The sequence below is a fragment of the Hemiscyllium ocellatum genome, chromosome 20 (assembly GCF_020745735.1).
Source record: "Hemiscyllium ocellatum isolate sHemOce1 chromosome 20, sHemOce1.pat.X.cur, whole genome shotgun sequence".
Taxonomy (NCBI): Eukaryota; Metazoa; Chordata; class Chondrichthyes; order Orectolobiformes; family Hemiscylliidae; genus Hemiscyllium; species Hemiscyllium ocellatum.
This window is the reverse complement of record NC_083420.1, coordinates 17803579-17826852: the sequence shown is the minus strand read 5'-3', so window position 1 is coordinate 17826852 and position 23274 is coordinate 17803579. Positions and strand designations below refer to the sequence as shown.

Sequence of the window (23274 nt, the reverse complement as noted above, 5' to 3'; positions counted from 1 at the left end):
TTAATTCCTTTGTTTGGACTTTGTAGTAGTTTGACTGGCCTGCCAGCCATTTCAGAGGGCAGACAAGAGTGAACCACATTGTGGTGGGTCTAGAGTCACACGTAACCCAAACCAAGCAAAGATGGCACATTAGTCAACCAGATGAAATTTTATGACAATTAACAATGATTTCATTGCTGCTATTAGACTGTTTGTTATCTCCAGATTTTATTGAATTAAATTTTCATAGTCTACTGCCATGGGAATTAAGGCCAATAAACTTTAAATCTAACTGAATAATCGAAACAGGTTTAAAATGATGTGCCTTCTTGGACTAAACACTGCAGTTGCAATGCTGTCCTATATGTTAGCTCAGGTAACATTTAGCACAAAGACTTGGTACTTGTTGAGACAGATGTCTTGAAATTCATTAACAACACCATCGACTTCCACTGTTATAATATCTCATATACATTGTCTGGTCTCAGTGCTTACTGATGTTACTACAAGTTACACGCACAGCTGACTGATTAAACCTGCCATACTGACTCCATTGCCTGAACGCCTGACTGAGGGTTTGGTGGGTATCTTTATGCGACAGTGTTAGGTGTTGTGATGTCATGTTACTGTTTTAAAGGATCACTGACTGCCCTGGAATCTCTGCAATAACAAACAAAGAAGCTGATTGGCCTACACCAGTTCATATGTTAGACAAGGGGAAGGCAGTAGATCAGCAAGTTCACCATTATTTGAGATTATTTAGTGAAAATGTATCTAGCAGTGCAGTGAAGGCACAGTCATTACTCAAAAGCACTGCTGCACTCCAGTATCCCACAAAGTATTTTATATGCTGTTAGAGCTTATAACCACCACTGCAAAGTATTTAATTTTCATCAGACGATGTCCTTTCAAGTGCAAGAATTTGTTTGCAGACTATCAGTCAAACCTGGCTGTTAAAATTATCCCCATTACTACAAAACACCAACTCTGCAAGACTCGTTAAAAGCAATATTGAGGTGGGAGATCAGCATATACTCATACATCTGTTTAAGGTCACGAGTGCGCCGAGTTGAAAAACATCAGGCTCCAAGATTGGGTATACTTAATGCTGCGTTTCTTTCCAAATCTGTCCTCCCCCCACATCTGCAAAACTATAATTATTCTTGACATGTAAAAGCCAAAGAACAGAGTAGGTTTGGAGTGGGGGGGAGGGGAGGGGAGAAAGAGGGAGAGCTGCACATTTCATATATCACGAAAGGTGGAGCTTCATTTTGTCATTAGATTTAGTGACAGCAATCGCAAATATGACTATTCTTAACAACAACTCAAAGCCAATTAGTTGTAGACAGCCCATTTCCAACTGAGAGAAAGTGTGATAAAAATCCACTTCATTAAAAAAAAGACAGAATTTTAATAGTCAACCAGATGAGGGTGGACTCGTCTCTTGAAAGGGACAGCGCCATAACATTGGTAGATGAATTTTTTTCAGGCAATTTTAGTTCTTGGGAGTTGTCATGTATTAAAGCGTCTTCCCACACCCCGCAGTAGGTAAATCTTTGTTGGTTTAAAAATATAATATTGCTTTATCTGAAGAAAAATGTCTGGGATTTCTTCCAGGTCCTTAGTTTCCTTCCACAGTCCAAATATGTGCAGATTAGGTGGAATGTCCATTCTTCATTGCCCATAGTGTCCAGCGTCGTGTAGGCTAGATGGTATAACCATGAGAAATGCAGGGCTACAGGGATAGGGTGGATGTGGATAAGATACTCTGTGGAAACTCGGGGTGAACTCAATGGGCCAAATGGCCTGTTTCCACACTGTAGGGATACTATGAAATTCCAACAATAGTGAAGTTGTGGTTGATCTGAAAGCAAGGACAATGATGTTGTTGCCAGGCAACATAGCTGCAAGAGACGTTCCCCCTTTAAAATGAGGCAGCCTTTCTGCTAGCCTGAAGCTTATTTCCGAATGGAATACTTAAAAGTACTGGAGATCCTGCACAAATAATATTGCAGAACGTATTTCTTCAGAGGGAAATTTCAAACTGACAGTATACTTTGCAAAATTTCCCAGGAATTATTATGCTTTATAGAGGTGAGGATGTAATGGCTGAGAAAAGGTAGGAGTTTCTCGGTCTTGCATCTTGTACCTGTATCAGGTACTCCCAGGTCAGGTGGAATATGGATATGAATAGGGAATTGGTCCCGTACTGAAATGTATCACATGTATTGCTTTCGGGATTCTAAGACTGCCAATGTAATGCCAAATAATTCCAAATTAGAACAGCTTTATGCAGCAGCAAACATCCATTAGTAACTGAGTTGTAGCTGCTGCTTGTAACAATAGCTTGCTTAGTACCTTTCGCACAGAAAAGCATCCCATGCTGCAAAATTCATTTAATTTCAGCCTCTTTACAATCATCAGCGAGATAATACTTTAGCTCATTGGTGTGGACTGGATTAACATGAGGTCTAAAGTTAGCCAGGTAGCAATAAGTTAAACCACATTGCAGTCTGCCACTGGAATTCAACTGCCATTTTAAACAAGGCTGAAAAGTAAAGGTTGATGGTTTATTTTATGTGGGTCAATCATTAATCTAAAATTGTTTAGTGGCTTTCACCACCACCATTATTTTTCAACTAGCATCCTATGCTCCCCATCAACTAAAAGCACTGAAACGGACCACATCATCTGAATAGTTGGTCTCTCTGCTGTAAACATCTGTGTAAATGCTTAATCACCTCATTCCATATTTGTGGGATCTTACTGTGCATGTGTAGCCTCCAGCTTTATCTACACAACTGTCATCATATTGTAAGATGATCTAATGTAAGCATTACTGTGAAAGATTTCTGAGGGCTTTGCGTGTTTTTTCTCTCTAAACTGGCTGAGTCTATTGAAAACACCAGAATGGGTTCATTGGCTTCCATCACTGGAAAGATTTCTGACTTCCTGTTGCTCGCTGGGGACAACTAGCGGCAGATACTCAATGCTGCTGCTTTAGTGCTCAATGCAGGGATTCCTAAATGATTCGAAATGTTGAGGCTACAGGATCTGAAGCAGGAATGATAGTCACAAGACTCTGAACAGGTTGTACCAGCTGTGTGCCCACTCTAACAGTTCAATATTCTCACAGGCCACCCAGCCACTCCCAACTACCCCCACATGCCTCACAGAGAGGTTGCAAGAAGTTTCAAGTCTTAAAATGGGTCACAGTGGAAAGATGTTTAAGGCTTATTGGATCCTGACTCAGTTCACAGTGTGTACACCAGCCACAGACTCTAATATTTGGCCAATATAGTTATCTGTTTGACATCACCATTGATATGACATAGTGATGAGTACTGCTGCCTCACAGCAGCCCCAGGGACCCAGTTCAATTCTAACTTCAGGCGACTGTCTGTGTGGAGTTTGTACATTTTCCTTCGGGTGCTCTGGTTTCCTCCCACCATCCAAAGGTGTGCAGGCTCGATGGATTAGCTATGACAAATGCTGGGTTACGGGGAGAAGGTGGGTGGGATGCCCTTCAGAGGGTTAGTGTTGACTCGATGGGCCAAATGGGCTCTACCCATACTGTAGGAATTCTATGGTATTAGTTACAAAACTGGCATTTCCAAGAGGTTAAGTACACCAGTTATTTTGGGCTGGACAGGAGACTGAAATTTTGTCGCCTCCATTTTCAACAAACTGCCCCATTTTACCTCTGTAGGCATCGCAAGCATTAACAATTTATTCTGCTGTGTTGGAAGAGCAACTCAAGTCCTGCTGGGGTCTCTGGAAGAATTGGGAGAATGGCAATGATCTGGGGTGGGGAGTTGCAGAAGCTGTCCTGGGGCTTGTTGTTTTAGCCATACAGGTTCATTCTCTTCCTTAGCTTTTGTCACATTTCGATGGCTTGCTCAGCCATCTCGAAGAGCAGTCACCCATTGCTGTGGGTGTCACATCACATGTTGAGGGCAGGGGGTTGTGGGGCTGCCACCAGCTAAGAATAGCATTTAAAGGGCATTAGTGAACTAAATGAGTTTTCATTACATTCAACATGGTTGCCACTAGGTGAGCTTTTAATTCAACTTCAGCCTCTGCCACAGCAGACTTTAAAGCAGGTCCTCAGAATGTTGGGATTCCTAGTTCAGAGATGATGTCATTGCACTGTCACCTTCCTATTTGTCAGCACTTCTGTTTGATGATGCTAGGCATTAAGGATCCCAAGGCTGCTGGTGTGAAGAGAAGGAGAAAGGATTTTTCTGATGTCCATAACTACCTGGGATCTTGCTATGAACAGCTCTGTCAATGCTTCATCATTACACTAACTACACTTCATGAGTACCTCATGGGCTGCAAGACAATTTAAGACATCCAGAAATAATGAAAAATGGCAAATAAATGCAAGAATTGTCATTTTTTTCTTCTGTATGCTATTTTTGGGTAAGGCTAAAGCAATGATAAAAGTAAATGTGGAGGCTAGTTCAAATTAACGCAAACACAAAAGGTTCTGACTACTAGAAGGCACCTTGATGCATTGATTAAAATGAATAGCTAAGTCATCAAGCAATAAGGTCAAACATACAAGAATCACAGAGCCAATTAAATTTGTCTTGCATGTGTGACAGGGTCACGGAATCATAACACACTGCTGTGCATGGGCACATATTTTACAGAACGTTACCTGATCAAAAAAGTCAACTCTTCTCAGACTGATGCTACGTATAATTAACACAATGTTTTCCATCTGGAAGTGTTTTACCACATCACATTCTACTTTAATATGGTATACAGAAAACCGACAAACACTGACCAAATACTTAACTACACCAGCAACCATCCCAACACACACAAACAAGCTGTATCAGAACACTCTTCCAATGAGCCACCACACACTGCAGCACAGACGAACTTCGGAAAACAGAGAACCACCTATACAACGTATTCAAAAAGAACGGATACTCAATAAATACAGTGCGCAGATTCCTCAAGAACAAACCACGACAAGCAGACCAAACACAGCCAGAAACCCTAACCACCTTACCATACATCAAAGAAGTTTCAGAAATGACAGCCAGACTACTAAGACCCCTCGGAATCCTAGTAGTACACAAATCCACCAACACTCTCAAACAAAAACTAGCAAACTTAAAAGACCCAGTATAACCAATGGACAAAACCAATGTCATCTACAAAATTCCAAGCAAGAACTGCCACAAACAGTACGTAGGACAAACAGGAAGAAAGTTAGCCAACAGGATACCAGCTAGCCACAAAAAGACATGACCCTCTCTCCCTCGTAGCCCTACACACGGATGAAAAAAACTACCATTTTGACTGGGACAACACATCTATCCTGGGACCGGCTAAGCAAGGACATGCCAGAGAATTCCTAGAGGCCTGGCACTCCAACCACAAGGCCATAAACAAACACATGGAAGTAGATGCTATCTGTCAACCCCTCAGAAAATGAACAGGAAATGACATCACCACAAACCCCAGGAACCCCATCGAGGAGAAAGATATAAATAGAATGCAGGAGACAACAGCTTCGCTTCACTTGGAGGTTGCCATGGATGATGTTACCTAGCCAGGTAATGAAATGTCTGGATATCAAACCTACAGCTCAGCGAGCAAACCTACACCCTAAACTTTAATATGGGTTAGGGAGATAAGAACTTAAACAAATCCAGTCCATATTGTATGTAAATACTGTTACGTACAACAAAATAACCTGTTGTTATATAGCACCTTTACTGTCCCAAGGTGTTTCAAGTCTTGGGCAGTTTTTGACATTGAGCTACATCAGGGTATATCAAGACAAGTGACCAAAAAGGTGAGCACTTTAAATGAGCAGAACCAGATGAGGGAGATTCAGAGATTGAGACTTGTGAGAGGGAATTACAATGGTTAGGCCCTAGGAAGCTGAAGCTAAAACTACCAACAGTGGAGACAAAGGAAATTATGGATATGTGGAAGAGGCCAGATTAGAAGGAATGAAGGAATCACAGAAAGTTTTAGAGTTGGAAAGACTGACCAATTTAAGGAGGAACTGGGGCCAAGGATGGCTTTGGACTGTTAATCCAAAGTAATGTCCTGGTCACTGGTGTTCAAATGCTGCCAAGGCAGTGGGTGGAATTTAAATGTACTTTAAAAAATGGAATTACAAGTCTAAATTATCATAAATCCATTGCTGATGGTCTGATAAACGAGTTTGGCTCCTGTATGTCCTTTAGGGAAGGAAACTGTTATCCTTACCTGGTCTAGCCTACATGTGTCTCCAGACCGACAAAAATATGTTTGACTCTTAACTGCCTTCTGGGGAATTAGGGATGGGTAATAAATACTGGGCCTAACTAGTGACACCCCTATCCTATGAACAATTTTTTTAAAAAAACTTTGTTTCCCGAGTCCTTTAGTTCTTTGAAGTTTCTCTTTATTTCCTTCACTTCTTCACAGGAGACAAAGAGTGATTGGTTCACACATTATGAAGTCTTTGACTTATCCGTTAAAAGCAACAGCTTATAAAAAATGTTGGGTGAAAATAACTGGCTTTCTTCAATTTCAAGTATTATATACTGCAGAGATAGAGAGAGATACCACCTCCCTTTCAAGTGGTCTGAAGGCTTCCACTGTATCATTAACACCCACAAGCTGTTCACTTACCCAGGAACCAATCAGAGAGTTGTCATCAGCTTGATGACCTGTAGCATCCACAACTGGTTACAATTCCACAAACCAATCAGCGACCTGATACCGACCGATTCTCATTTTACATGAGTTCCAGTGCCATGTCATCTATTTACACCATTCTTCACTGTTTGCAAAGCAACAGTGTAAACACAACTTACAATGAGTCTCAGTATCTTGCTTTATAAAACTGCTACAATTGCTTCTTCAGTTTTTGTTGCAAAAGAATCCTACTCCCATTAAAAATAAGGTAAGATAAAAAGACGTGGTCTTTAACCAGCGCAAAACTCAATTCAGTTTATTTCCACCAAGAATGCTAATGGAGAGGCTAGAGCCTGTACTGGACAATACAGCCCAATTGATAAGCAGCAGAAAGCTGACTTGGATTTTCAAACTTGTGGACGAAATGGAAAACTGAGAAAGCTAAAGACAATTTCATTACATTGAAGAAGGAGTGAATTAGTTGAGAGAATGTGCATTGAGCCTTTATTTCAAAACAGAAGGCAAATAGATAGGTCCATATAATTGACGGAATACTATGGTTTCAGTATCTGGCTCAGTTTCTAATACTTGCCCCCCAAAGATACCAATTTGAGTCAAGATATTTTGCTGAGGAGAATCACACCAGGTAATAAGTCAATAGATCTCCCATTGCTTCCTAGTACATAAGGTGATTAAAGGAATCAATTGAAGGAATCAATTGGATAGACAGGTGAAAATGAAACAAGTGAATAGGCTAATGGCATGCTGGTTTTTATTTATACAATACTAGAATACAGCAGAATAGAAATTATGCTTTAGCCATACACAATTTTAGTTAGACCACATGAAGATGAGTTTCAGGCACCATGCCTTGTTGGTTTACCAGAATAATACTTTTAAGAATCTACACGGGTGAAATTAAGACTACAGATTGTATAAACAAGGGTTGTACCTGCCAGAATTCAAAAATGTTAAGGGATCAATTGATGGAAGATTTTAAAATAATAAGGGGAGAAGATATTTCTGCTCATTTGGAAGTCTAGGACTGGGAGAACAGTCAAAAAATTTTGAGTCAGACTTTTCAGGAGATAAATTATTGCTTTGTACAAAGGATGGCTGAGGTTAGACCTCTCTTCACAACTGTCAATTTTTAAAAAGTATTGATTGATTTTTGTTAGCCAAAGGTATCAAAGGATATGGATCAAAGGGGGCAGTACAGGGTTAGGTCACAGATTGGCCATGATCTCATAAAATGGCAGACCAGGCTTGAGAGACTAAATGGGACAGCAAGAGGCCAAAGTTCCTGCAGGTCCATTTGATTTGGGAATTGTGAACAAGACAGCATAAACGTAACATCGGAGCTAGGCCATTCACGGGCACTGTCAGGAAGCAGTATTTTACACTGTGTGATGGAAATCTGGAACTCTAACATCCAAACAGGTTTAATTTCAATGAAAATTTCAGTAGATTCTAAGAGATTGACAGAATTTCATTTGACAAAAGGTGTGGAATGTTATAGAATGAGGGCGGGTAAATGGAGTTAAGATCCAGTTCATCCATGATCTAAGTTCAAGATGAAATAAGCTCAAGGAGTTATAAGGTCTGTGTGTGTGTGTGTGTGTGTGTGCGCGCGCGCGCAGTGTGCCTTCCTGCCATTACCTTTTCAATTGATTCATGATCTATTGGTGCTTAAATGAGCAGAGAACAGTAAAATAATATGAGAATTCATAGCAATAAAGAGATAGAGCCCAACATTCATTACAAATGAGGGGGGCATTCCATCAATAGTCCTTAATCATCATCCATGAGTATTCCCTTCAATCTAAATAAATATCACACAGAACAACAGTCTGACTGTACTATTCCTATTAATAAAATATAATACTTGAGGCATTTGGGAGCTGAAGTGCATATGAAGCAGACACAGTGCACAGAGTAATTCCATCAGAATTATAAAGCAATCAAATAGAGAGAAAATAACATCTAAAAGCCAGATTCACCTATTTTTGTGCTACTGTAAAATTTCGGCCCAACGTAATTTAAAAAATTATGATAGAAAGCATCACATTAAGTTGTCAAAACATAGTTTTTGAAATTAACCTACAGCCACGGGGAAAATTTGGCAATACTCTGAAGCTGTGAATGAATAATATATTTTACAGGAGATCAGCAGAATTCTCCCACTGAAATACTAATGCACACCATTGTTTTACTTCTTCGAAGATTTGGTCCTTATAAAGGCACAAGCCTATGGTATCTGCACGCAGTAGCAAACACACTGACCTGTATAGTCTGCACACATTGTTAGTGCATCTTATAAACCTTTATTCTTCCTATAATTTAAGGTATTGTAACTGGTACCCTTGCATTTAGTCTTCACACAGTGTCAACTTCTTCATTCTTCATCAGTGATTTTTTTTGCAAACATTTACAGTATCAGTACATGTTCTTTGATTTAGTATTAATTGGAAACCAAAGCACAAGGTGATGTTAACTCAATTGTGGGTTTACTGCTGATCACAAATTTTACTGATCAAAACTAAAATGGGCCAAATTAGTCAGTTAATCTTATATTATCTGTTGTCCCGTCTGGTGAGATTATAATGGATTTTAATGTGTCATTCTATCAGAGCGCGAGTACATTCTGGGTTTATTTATTTCCATTCCTTTATTTTAAAGTTTTGCCCTTCTCAGTTTGAAGAGGTTAAAGCATATAGTTAAGTCCATGTGATGTAAGCTCTTCACAAATAATGTATTGAAAATCCAAACAGAAACAGATCATACAGGACCACTCCATCATTCAATTAAATTATTGCTGACCCCAGCTCAACTTCATCTTCCCATTCTTTGCTCTTAGTTCCTTCATAACCTCACTGAACAAAAGAAAACTATTGAAAATTTAAACTGATGCAGCATCCACAGCCTTCTGGAGGGAATTTCAGATTTCCACTATCTTTTAATTCAATAGCTGCTCCTGATTAACTTGGTTCTAAGTATTAGTCTTTTGTTCTGGATTCACCCCCCAAGAGGAAACAGTTGCTCTGTATCTATTCTAATGAATCTACTAATTATTTTAAATATTTTGATTTGATCACTGTCAACAATCTAAACTGAAGGAATAATCTATGCTCCAAAAACCTGTCTTCATAACCTAACTTTCAACCCTACTGTCATTCTGGTGAATCTGCAATTTATCCTCTCAAAAGCCTTCATAAAAACCGAACATTGAATTCCAGATGCAGTCTGGCCAAGCTTCATCAATTTCAACTGCCTTGAGATAAAAGCAACCATTTCTACCAGAACTCTAGCCTGTAAAGGCCTCTTGGTCTTGACACACCGATCATTTAAAGCTCCTGGACTCATCATTAAGGAGGTCAATGAATGGCCTTAGACTTGCTCATATTGAACACCATCTGCCATGGTTTGACCCATCCTTTTCTTTTTGTTTCTGTACTGAATCCTCCTGACTTTTGAAGACAGAAAGTCAATGAAGATGCAGATTTTTTTAAATTATTGAATTTATGACATCTCTTTTGGACAGAGTCCTTCAAGGTAAACTCAGCCATTACAAAAAGTGAACCCACGCTGTTGGCATCACAAACCAGCCATTCGGCCAACTGAGCTAACCAATTAAATACATGCTGAAACATTTTCAAGTGGAATGTTATGGAAAGTGTTTCAAAATCAACTTTCCAGCATACAACATATTCCACACTAAGACAATTTAGTACAATTTCCATACTATTGGTATTTACAGCATACATGGAGAAAGTGAGGTCTGCAGATGCTGGAGATCATTTCCTGAAGAAGGGCTTATGCCCGAAACGTCGAATCTCCTGCTCCTTGGATGCTGCCTGACCTGCTGCGCTTTTCCAGCAACACATTTTCAGCATTTACAGCATACATACCATGCTAAGCATACAACTGGAGCGACGCTATATAGTTTTCAGGCACTTGGGTAGAATAGCTAAAAAGGCTGTGGTGGTCCTTACCCCTCGTACCATCTTTATTTTATATCCTCTGAAGGCTCAGTTAGTACAAAAACGGTCTGGTTTGGAATTGAATGCCACAGACCAGGCAGGATGACATTTCAGTCTTAAATCTGTGCTACGTTATCTGACCTTAGTGATGGAGGTTACTAGTAATCTCAGCTGGCCAGATTAAAGGAATGGATGGAAATCAGAGTTAGCCACATCAGTTGATCATGATTGATATCCGTTTTTGAAAGGTTGCAATGTACGGGTCACTATTCAAGAGAGATGTTGGTCACTTTCTTCGCATTGTGATGCTCCCACATTGAAACAGCCAACCCTTGGTCTAATATTGCTCTTACAAATAGTGAGTGCCCAAATGGAGAACCAAATTCAAGCTGTTTGATGTTCTTTCTCAAATGATAGCCACATATAAGATGTGTAAAAGATGTCCAAGCCCTCCACTTTATGCTGGACCCAGATTCTCCTATATTCAAATACCATGATTCTTAACTTTAATCTTGATCAGCTCATTCAAAGGGATAGCACAATGATGCACATTAGGATTTAAGACCGCAGAACTCAGTCTGGCAAAATACATTATTCATAACTTGCAGCACTGCCTCATTTTTAGCTTGTAATTTAAGTTTAAAAGGCTATATTTTAATAGCTGAAGAAGGGCTCATGCCTGAAACGTCGATTCTCCTGCTCCTTGGATGCTGCCTGACCCAATGCGCTTTTCCAGCAACACATTTTCAGCTCTGATCTCCAGCATCTGCAGTCCTCACTTTCTCCTATATTTTAACAGCTCATTGTTTCCTAACATAGAACTTCTACTTGACTCGACAAGAAAGAATTTTCAATGCAACAGGAAGTTGGACTAACTTGGCTCTGAAATGCTATTAGTTGTCTGTCATTTGATGGTGACTGGCTCATAATGAACCACAGCCCTGGCAAATGTCAGTGTCTTCAGTCATGGAAAAGGATTGGTTGTTGCGCCATCATACTTATGTTCCTATATGGTTATGAAGTGCAAATGCTATATTAAAAAACATCCAGCAGTCCTGCCACTTAGATGTCACAGTCATTCAAATTCACTCACAAGTAATTGGCTACAGTCAGTCATCAAGCATCAATGAGCAGGAGCCTCATGCTTCTGCCAGGCAGGATCATTCATTCTTAAAGCACCAGTAAAACATGTCACTCAATGATACAAACTCATCTGATGTTCGTCTTATTGTTCAATAGAACAAAGCACTTTGTTTTCTTTGAGAGAAATACTTCACTGAACTATAACCCACATTAAGTATAGGCATTGTGAGAGTGTGGGGTGGAAATTGCATGATAATTCATTCATTTTATTACAGTACCCAGTACTTTCACAATTTTTTTTACAATGGTAAATAAGTCAACACATTGACATGTCAAGCAATACTCTGATCTGATAAACTCCAATTCTCTGGAAACAATAATAAACTCAGAAAAAATAATGCCCGCTTTCTCCTCCCATCCAATTGCCACTCCAAATACAATGAGCATCTCTAATTTAGATAATAAGATCAGGCACTGTAAAACTGCATCTACTCATTCAAATTACATTTAATTGCTCAATGTACCCCATATTATTAAAAAGCATGTCATTTGTATTATCATGTCTTTTGCAAAGTGAAGCATGGTGCTTAGTTATTAAATATGGTTGTAATCTGATCATTTTTCCAAAGGAAATTATACTTTGTCCAATATTCACTAAGTCACTGAAGAGTCGTCATACAACAGATTTCTCTTCTATTTTCAAAAAAGTGAATAATACAGAACGTCTTATAGCTGCATCAAACATTTCAGCAATAGATTAGAAAATTTGAAAGAGTACACATATTAAATGATGCGCAAATATCAGCTCTTGATAAAATATAAATGGGACAATCTCTCCAACAGAAAACAACAAATACTTGCCTTTATACAATGACTTTCTGAATTTTGGGACATTCCAAAGGACTCTTACAGTCAGATAAGAACAATATTGGGTGGAAACCAAGCCTTAGCTTTATATCTCACCAAAAAAAACACCCTTGACATTTCAGCACTCCTTCAGTATTGCAGGGATCAGTATACTATATCCCTAGAGTGTGAACTGAACCTACAACCTTTTGACTCAATGGTGATATCTCCACAAAGCCAATACAGTAACAATGGAATCTGTCATGCACCTTTACATTATGATCTGCAAATACAACTATTTCATTTCTCCATGACTTGATATTGAGAGGCAGCTTGTAAACAGTCAGCACCACACAATACTTGCATAGTAGGTGGCCCCCTATATTCAGAATAGAGAATCTCGAAAGAGGATGCAAGTGGATGCCTTATAGTGGATGTTCCCCCTATCATCTACAAGATATGGTGTGGCAACTCATCAAAATTTCTTCAACTGTTTCTTCAGTAACCATGACATCTACCAACCAGCAGAGCAAAGACAGCAGGTACATGGGATCACCACCTCTAAGTTTCCCTCCAATGTTCCAATGAACACATAAGGCAAAAGGGAGGACTGCAGATGCTGGAAGTCAGAGTCTAGATTAGAGTGGTGCTGGAAAAGCACAGCAGGTCAGGCAGCATCTGAGGAGCAAGAAAATCGACATTTGATGAAGGGCTTTTGCCCGAAATGTCGATTTTCCTGCTCCTCGGATGCTACCTGACCTGCTGTGCTTTTCCAGCACCACTCAAATCTTGACAATGAACACATAATCCTGACATGGAAATGTTGCGATTCTATCATCATCGCTGGCTCAAACTTCCGCAGCTCCCTCCCTATCACTGCTTTGGGAGTATTGTGGTTCTGGGAGGCAGCTCATTAGCATTTGTTCATGAGCAATTAATGCTGGCCTTACCAGTGACGCCCACATTCTACGAATAAATAATATTTTAAAAAGAGGCATTCAGAATGAATCACCACTTTTGCCATCCACTTTGCCAATAGTGTTTCTAGGGCAACGCGGGTAGCATACTGAAAGCAGGATGCTCTGGGATGGGGGAATGAAGGAGTTTAAAATGGGAAATATTTGCCGTGGGGCAGAGAAATGAGTAGGAAGTGGGACAAATCAGAAATCTCTTTCCGCCTGTCAATTTAAGCATAGTGGATTGAAAAGTCTCATTCCGTACGATTTTATGATTTTTACCATTGTGGTGACAAAGCACAAAGCCATCCATCCTAAATCTAAGTGCTTCAACAAGCAGCTCGGCTTCCCCATTACTTTCTGATTTATTGTGCAATTTTGTAGTATTCCATTTCATTGGTTTGATAGCTTTGTTTAAAATAAAATCTGTATATACTTCCAAAGTATTCTGCAAGACCCACAGTAATTCTCCTTCCTTGGAGTTATAAGCAGTTTTACGACAACGTACTATAGGTAAGAAAAATCAATAAGGCTGTACAAAGCAACTAATTCTGTTCGGGCCAACGTTCATTCCCTCAATCCGAATCCATCTTTCACTTTCCCTCAGCATGATACAGTACATTCCACAACCTTCCCCAGAAGAACATCTTTTTATTCTCTGAGTTGGATGTTACAATGAATAGGAAAGGTTTGGAAGGGTGTGGTTCCAAGCGCATGCAGTGGGACTAGTTTAGTTTGGGATTATGTTCAGCCAAGGACTGGTTTGACCTAAGAGTCCAGTTCGGTGCTGTATGACTGTTATGACTCAATGTCTCTTAAGCGGTTTCAGATTACTTACAGTGTGGAAACAGGCCCTTCGGCCCTACATGTCCACACCGACCCACTGAAGCGCAACTCACCCATGCCCCTACATTTACCCCTTACCTATCACTACAGGCAATTTAGCATGGCCAATTCACCTGACCTGCACATCTTTGGACTGTGGGAGGAAACCAGAGCACACCCACTCAGACACAGGGAAAATATGCAAACTCCACACACAGTCAGTCGCCTGAGGCGGGAATTGAACCCGGGTCTCTGGCGCTGAGGGGCAGCAGTGCGAACCACTGTGCCACTGTGCCGCCCGGTTCTAGAGAATGTTATAAAAAGACTGAATTTAAAATGAGAAGAATAAAAGGCACGCATGTATTCCCTTTTCCTCTCTCCAAGTTTAATAAGTGACAACCAGAAAAAAAGTCAAAATTTTGGCATTTTGAGCTGAGCTGACAAGCTAAGAGATTCTGGAAAGTAACAGAAAGAGACGTCAACCTAGATACAGTTGGATGATGGATATTATAAAGGAACATAGGAACAACTTGAGAGCAGCAGAAAGCCACTCAAATCTTCAACTCTGCTCCATCATTCAATAAGGTCATAGCTGATCTGCTTGTGGTCTCAAGCCCATATAGCCCTTGTCTCCCACATTTATCAAAAAGTCATCCAACTCAACCCGAGAATAAATTCAATGGTACAGCTTCCACTGGGGAAGAGAATTCCACAGATTAACACTCCTCTGAGAGAGGAAAATTCTCCTCATCTTCATCATAAAAAAAGAGATCTCCTATTCTTAAATTGCGCCCCCAGTTTGAGTTTTCCCTCACAAGAGGAAACATTGTGCCAGTACACTAACCATCAAGCCCCCTCAGGATTTTATATATTTCCAGAGCATTCAACTCTCGTTCTTCTAATTCCAACAGGTACAGGTCAACCTTTCCTCATAGGAGAACCCCCATCATCCCAGGAACAGGTCACATAGAGGTGTCACAGAACCAGTAAACCTCGATGGATGGGTGAGGGTGGCACAAGACAGACAGAATTGGCACACCATGACAGCAGGTCTCCTGCAACTTCATAAGAAGGTTGCTCACAATCTAATGCCAAATTTCTAGAGGTTTGATGCTGGTGAGTGCATGAGAATTGGCCGTACAAGTACGGTTTTACACCATTTTCCCTCCACTCGCTGTACAGATCAATCACTGGGTGACAACTGTGGCTCAGTGGCTTTCACTCCCACTGTTAAGATAGAATGCCGTTATTCAAATAGGAGTCTAGAGACTAGAGAAGAAGACCTTGGCTGACATACTCAGTGCTCCAATGCTGAAGGTGCTGCCTTATGGATGATACCATTCGTTCCAACTATCCACTTCACCCTTGGAGACCGTGGCTTCCCTTCTTATATCTAGGCTCTACCTACCCTCTCAGGTATATAATGCCACTGTTGCCAAGCAGAATTGGGAATTCTCCTGGCATTTTGGCTAAAATTAACCTCTTAGCCAATATGCTGAAGCAGGTTTTTTGGTCACTGTCATGTTGCTATTTGTGAGACCTTGCTGTATATAAATGGACTGCCATGTTTCCCACATTACAACAGTGACTCCGTTACTCATGTATTCTTTTGGTGGGCTGTCCTAAAGCTGTGAAATGCACAATATTAAGAAAGAAAGCCTTCCCTTTCTTCCTTTTCATAACCTTGAGACATTCTAAAGCACGTTACATCCAATGAAGTATTTTGGCAGAAGGCGTTTATCCTTCTCATCTTGCACTTATCAGGACAATTCACAAGAAGTAGAGGGAAAACCTGTATAAGAAGAGAATGCTGAGTGGAACCACATCAATATTTAGGAACTGTAATTGATCGAAGTAAAGATGAATAAAGCATTTACAGTGGATTCTGATAGGTCAAGATGTTTCCACAGGGAAAACACTACGGTCCACTTCCTATACACTATAAATTGTTGTTCTTTTTACATTGGCATTTGATGTGATCGATCCTGATGAATGCAAGATGAAAAGCTTTAGCCAAATTTGTCTTTTTTCAGCAGTATTTAGATTTTGGAAGTGTAGTCACTGTTGGAATGTGAGGAACTGCATAGTCAATTTAGGCAAAACAAGTTGCTGCAGTTAACAAAGTCATCGTAACAAACATTCATACCCTCTACCAATGATGGACAGCAGCAGTAGTATGTACCATCTACAAGGTCCACTGCAGAAATCCACCTTTAGACACCAAGGCTTCCACAGCCACTACCATCTAGAAGGACAAGGGCAGCAGATACATGAGAACACATTCACCTGCAAATTTCCCTCCAAGCCACTCACCATCCTGGCTCGAAAATGTATCACTATTCCTTCTTTGTCACTGGGTCAAAATCCTGGAATTCCCTCCCTAGCAATATTGTGGTCTACCGACATCAGATGGACTACAATAGTTCATGAAGGCAGCTCACCACCACCTACTCGAGGGCAGCTATCAGTGGGCAATAAATACTTGCCAGCCAACAACATCCCCATTCCATGAATGAATACAAAAAAAAGGCAATTGATTTCGTCCAATTGCTTCTTTTCCTTAATGCTTATTTAAAGACTCCATTGATTATATAACTGAGGCATCACAAGTCTTTGTTTCCAACTGCAGCATCATACACACAGAGTTCAAAATGTGCATTCAGAATTAATGATTGGACAGGGAATCACGTCAACATCTAGAGTCATAGAGATGTCCAACATGGAAACAGACCCTTCGGTCCAACCCAATCTAGTTCCACCTGCCAGCACCTGGCCCACCAAACTCTTCCTATTCATATACCCATCCAAATGCCTCTTAAATGTTGCAATTGTACCAGCCTCCACCACATCCTCTGACAGCTCATTCCATACACACACCACCCTCTGCGTGAAAAAGTTGCCCCTTAGGTCTCCTTTATATCTTTCCGCTCTCACCCTAAACCTATGCCCTCTAGTCAAGATCCTGTTGAAATCTGAGATAATCCTCTTCGCTGTCCACTCTACCCCCAATTTTGGTGTCATCTGCAAACTTACTAACTGTACCTCTTATGCTCGCATCCAAATCATTTATATAAATGATAAAAAGTAGAGGGCCCAGCACCGATCCTTGTGGCACTCCACGGGTCACAGGCCTCCAGTCTGAAAAACAACCCTCCACCGTCACCCTCTGTCTTCTATCTTTGAGCCAGTATCCAAATGGCTAGTTCTCCCTGTATTCCATGAGATCTAACCTTGCTAATCAGTCTCCCATGGGGAACCTTGTCAAATGCCTTACTGAAGTCCATATAGATCACATCTACTGCTCTGCCCTCATCAATCTTCTTTGTTACTTCTTCAAAAAACTCAATCAAGTTTATGAGACATGATTTCCCATGCACAAAGCCATGTTGACTATCCCGAATCAGTCCTAGGAATAGGTTAAGCAGGTGGTTGAAGTCAGGATGAATAAAGCAATTACAGGAACAGAGTGGGCACATGGCATTAAGACCCATGTCCATGCAGAGGGTAAAAACTTTACACAACTGTGGTGGGTTGGAGTGAGGAACAAGTATTTGCTTCTGTTCACTGTCTTTAATGGATTCTAAGGCACAATTCAGAACTGAGACTGCAATAAAAGTAGAAGGAAGGGGAAGAGGTAGGTTTTCATCAGACTGATGTTCTAAGCCATTAGCCAACTGCAGGAAGAGCTTCTCTCCATGCACATTCTATTTCAATATTTAAAGGGGAACCTGTCCAAAGTAAGGCCACTGATTGCGGCCACATGACAACACCTTTCACATGGTAAAATATCACAATGTAGCATATAGGAGCTCTGTCAGATAACATCTGACAATGAGCTGGAGGATGGGTGGCCACAGGCTTGCTCAAGGAGGTGCACAAGTCATGAAAAGGTCAGAGAAGGAGAGAAACACTCACACACACAATAGTTGGCTTCTATGGCCTGTATCCACATTGTAATTTCCACATCATTTTCACTGTGATTGTGTTGAAGGTCAAAAGGCATGGAATTGTCACCGCAAACCTCAAACTGCTAAAGTCTGGCAGAAATCCAAGAATCATCCCAATTGAAATAAAATGTACCTTTTAATCTGTTAAGGCATATCACAGCACAGGAGTTGGCATTGCTGCAGTTGGCATTTTATGTTATATCAATTAGAGGATAAAAACGGTGATTTTAATTCATCATACCAACTTGCAGTGAAATCGTATAACTACACATATGGCATGATCATAAAATAACAATGGAACACAGAGATGCTCTGCAACACTTTGACATGATTTTGGAGTATCATGGAAATAGACAGCATGGAAGGAAACCATTTGGCCCATCGTGTCTTTGCCAGCCATAGAAAAGCTATCAAGACCTATCCTGTTTTCCATTTCTCAATCTTCAATATTAATGTTAATGCAAATCCAAGTAATTTTTAAACTCTAAGAGCTTTTATGTCTTCAGTTTCAAACCTTTAGGGCCCCTCTCATCATTGTTCTAAATATTTTGTCCCATCCTCTCTGAAAAACACTGCTTCATGGTTCAGGGCTGCAGCGTCAGTGACTATGCTCTCAACCAAGAAACCGACCAGTCCATACTTGTATGATCATGGGAGGTGGGAACAGGACATTGGACTTAGCATCATACACACAGAGTTCAAAATGTGCAACCAGAATTAATGATTAAACAGGGAACCACATCAATATTTAGGAATAGGTTAAGCAGGTGGTTGAAGTCAAGATGAATAAAGCAATTACAGGACAGAGTGCCACATGGGATTAATACTTTGGAGAGGTTTGGTCTCCCCTTCATTAGAGTTGCACACACCAGACAAAGTTGCCAACTTAATAAAGAAAAATTCTAATAATGTGGATTGTGCTGGCAAAGTCACTGTTTATTGCCCATTTTTATGAACTCCTTGCTATACCACTTCAGAAGGCAATTAAGAGCCAACCATCTTGGGGCTGAATTACAAGGGCTCTGGATTCCCCACCTCCTTGATGAAAAGCACAGGGGTGGGTAAGTCTGCAGCCATGTGAAGGGTTGACTTGCTCCCCTTGTACATGAACAAGTCCCGCCTCAGAGAGATGCAGGCCAATAAGAGATTAGCAGCATTCCAGTACCAGCAGCATCACCTGGAGCAGTGGTCATTACTGGCACTGCACTAGGGACTCGGACAATTGTTCGGGATTCAGCTCATCAAGTGAAAATGGGTGCTCATGTTGGCAGGCCCCATTGTGGGTATGGTGGGGAGTGGGGGGGGGGGGGGGGGGGTCAGAAGTTTGAAGGCTGGGGATAGGAAAAGCATTAGTTATGGTCCTGAGTTGGACCCATTAGGAAGAGGTAGTCATCACCACACCCGTCCCCCAATCCACCCTCAAAACCAACCCTAACCTAGCTACCTGCTGGGCAGGGCATCTGGCATTAAGCTTCACCTTCAGCTATTTAAATCCTCAGTTTATCCTCAGAATAAGTTCTATGATCTCCTCAGTTTATTGCTTAATAACTATAACTTGCATCAGTAATAGTAAAATGTCCCTCAATATTTCACATGAGGCATTATTTGATCAAATTTGACTCTGAGCCATCCCTGGTGATATCAACATAGTTAACCAACGATGTATATTATAACAAAAGCTTCAAGGAGGAGAGAGGAGTGGTAAAGGGTGGTGAGGTTTTGGGAAGAAATTCCAGAGCTTAAGGCATTGTCAGCTGAAGGCTTGGCCACCAAGTATGGAGTACCAATAAGCAAGAAAACAGACTGTGCAGCACAAGAGATTTTCAATAGCTATCTCAAGGAAAATAGCATCATCATCACAGATATGATCATTATTGGTAAACACTGATACAATGTGCAGTCAGTGAACTTAGAGAGCTGACAGAGAGAAATCCAACAATTTATTTGCACAGGACCCACATTCAAAATCTACACCCAACGGGGTCATGCAGAGGTCAAAGGGAGAGTCAACCCACAAAGGTTGTCAACACCAGAAAATAACAAATGAATGCATTGTATGTGAACTTGCTGTGAAATCAATAATGAACTATTTTTAAAGAGATATGGTATCCTCCCCTGAAAGACCTCCCATGTATCCAATAAATGGATTTTGTGAAACACAACCAGGACGGACTCACATCTCCAAACTGACAGTTCCCATTGTGGCAAATAATGCTTCGAACTGATTCCATCATTCTTAATCACAACATGCTTTATTCACATCAAAATACTTTAACACTCTCCCATAATATTGTGCACACCCTGTACCCTTCAAATGATTATTCTATCCTTTATATTTGGGGAAAAAAAAGAGTCAAGCTTTAGGCAAGCACACAACTGAAATAGATACCCCTTCCAATATTATGGTGTACATCATCAAGTTAAGAAATCCTCACCATGTCTTGTTTGAAAGGATTCCACTTTCATCTCACTTGCAATCAGGATAGACTGGGGAAGACATCACTCCTTTATCCCAGACAACCCTTCTGAAAACACTGTTATTACTACATCAGAGAGTTTGCCAACTCAAGGTCTCCCTCGTTTCATCCTGGCTAAGTTTAGAATTGGGATCTATCATTTCAAGCGCCTCCCTGCAAAAAGTGCTTCTAATTACCAGAAATGCAGCATCTATCGCTTTGTAATCAACAGGCACTTGTCAGCCTACCAATCAAGGGGTTAAATCATAAATCGCCCCGGCCATTTGGGGCGTGCGAGCCAGTGAGCATCCGGCTGGAAGTGAACGTCCCGAGAAGGTGGGGGAGCAGCATCATGTCAAACGGGTGTGGGGTCACTGCACCTGTCACAGCCAATACCCCCCTCCAAGCCTCTCCTATCACACACAGCAACTACACCCTGCATAGAGTGGGTCAAGCAAGATCTCCAGTTAGGACTTCCTCAGGAGCGACGCTCTGAGCTATTGCCTTGTTCTGGAATTAGCCATTTAACCAGTTTAGTCACTGGCCTGATTTTCTCTGGTCGGCCACTTCTTGCTGTAACAGAACAGTGCAACCCGCCAGCAGCACCACCTTCTTGTTCGAAATGATTCACTGTGTTTTGTATCTCGCCACAAACCATCTGCAAATCTCTTGCCCCAGTGATGGGGGAATCGAGGATCCCCAGCATTGACCTTAGCAAACCTCAATGTCCAAAATGCGCTGTTAGATCAGAGAGCACCGGCTAAGGGAATGCAAGGGAGGGCTGTTTGAGACAGGCAGCACTATTTGGGCTAATGCTACGCTCTCACCGATTACTCCATATCAAGAGTCGCCAACAGCATCTGGAAAGCAGGGGAGCCCATATTGAACAAGAGACCAAACTCCCTCCCCTCCTACTCCACAACAACAGGACATTTGCAAAACACACGTACAAAAAAAAACCCACAGGCACATTCACATCAGCCAATTGAACGGTGTGTAAAGGGTACTCACTCGCTTTGCCTTGTTTCGGCCTTTGCAACAGCTTCTGCACTGCAGGTACATCTTCGGTTTTGACAGCTTGCAGTAATTCCTGATCTTTCCCCATGGCTTGTTGATGTGTGTATGTATGTATGTGCGTGTTTTTATATCCGATGCATCCTACGTTTTAGGAGCTGGAGAGAGACAAGAGAGAGAGAGAGAGAGGAAGATTGTGCCTGGCAGTGTGAGTGCATGGAGGCAGGGACAGGGGGAGAGCTACCGATGGGTCATAGGCATAGCCAGCCAACACCTCGCCTCTTGTTTCACGAACCAAAACAGCTCTCTCCCCCACACCTCCCACCCCACCCCCCCTCCCCCCCTCCCCCGGATTATTTTTAAAAAGGACAACACAAAAGCCTCCCTTTCTGCCTTCCAGGCAGAGCGGTGCCTGCACTAGGTACACAGCGGCGATGCCATGGTTCCTGCCTTAGTCCGTCTTCAGTCCCATCGCTTCCCGCAGCCGCTGCCTCACTCTCTCTCTCCCCCCACCAAGAGCTGCTCTCTGCTTTCAATGCTCCTACTCTGCCGCATGGCGGAGGAAGATTGTACACGATCCAAACCATCACATCCCTCTCATACCAAATAGGACAGATCTTGGGACAAGGCAGGTTTATTTCAGGAAGCATTCTTAAAGGAAACCCCCACCAAAGCAGGGGGGGGGGGGGGGGCGGAGGTGGTAGTGAGGGACGACGGTGGAACTAATCCCTGTAAAAGTCTCTGGTTTGTCACCATTTCTGAAATGATCAAATCGCGGTACGTTCCAGCGTTTCCCCAATTCTTCCCACCACTGCAATATTTATGTTCAATGTTGTACAATTATTGGTCCATAGTCAAGAATTAAACCGGTGAAAGTGCCATTGAAATATTATGCTTGTCACAATATTAATTGATGGAAATAGATGCTGTGACATCAACTTGGAAGAGACTGTTCCAAAGCTTTCTGTTATGCAGGATTAAGAATTGCATGATGATGCAGTAATGGTACGCAGAGTTGCCAACTTGCTGTATCAGAAACCAGCGTTACATTTGGCGCTTGCGATATTACGGTAGAAATAGCGCCAATTTGAAATGACAGCGGACTGGCGTCTCCGGAAATGTAATAAACCCTGGGCAAGAAGCAAACGTGGCTTCCATCAATCATCCCTCCCATCAGCACAGCCCTCTCCCACTTCATTACGCCTCTTCGATTATACGCCTCTACGACGACAGCTCAATTCCGATTAGCACATGTTATTTATTCACCCCCTTCCCCGCCATGTTAACCAGTTATCATTGAGCAGTTTGGTCATTCTCTGACTGGTTCCTTATCCGGTCAATCCATAATTGAACATCCCATCTGTGGTCTGGGCTCAAGTTAGTTATTTGGGAATTAACTCCACACCTGTCTGAAACGCAGTGTCTTATTCTCCATGGGCTATTTTTAATCTGGAAGCAATGCTAATGATGCCCTCTGACTTGAGGCCTTACTTGTCATCAAGATTTGTATGTGCACTGGGTGGCAATTAATTTG

At 41.4% G+C, this 23274-nt stretch overlaps 1 protein-coding gene across 1 annotated transcript in view; it reads right to left on the bottom strand.

Annotated features, from left to right (window-relative positions):
* The window catches only part of caskin1 (CASK interacting protein 1), a 702390-nt gene extending 680569 nt beyond the window's left edge, over nt 1–21821 (bottom strand). The window contains exon 1 of the mRNA XM_060840179.1: nt 21738–21821. The gene's annotated coding sequence lies outside the window, so the exon portion shown is untranslated. The remainder of the gene's footprint in view (nt 1–21737) is intronic.
* Nucleotides 21822–23274: the final 1453 nt, after the last annotated feature.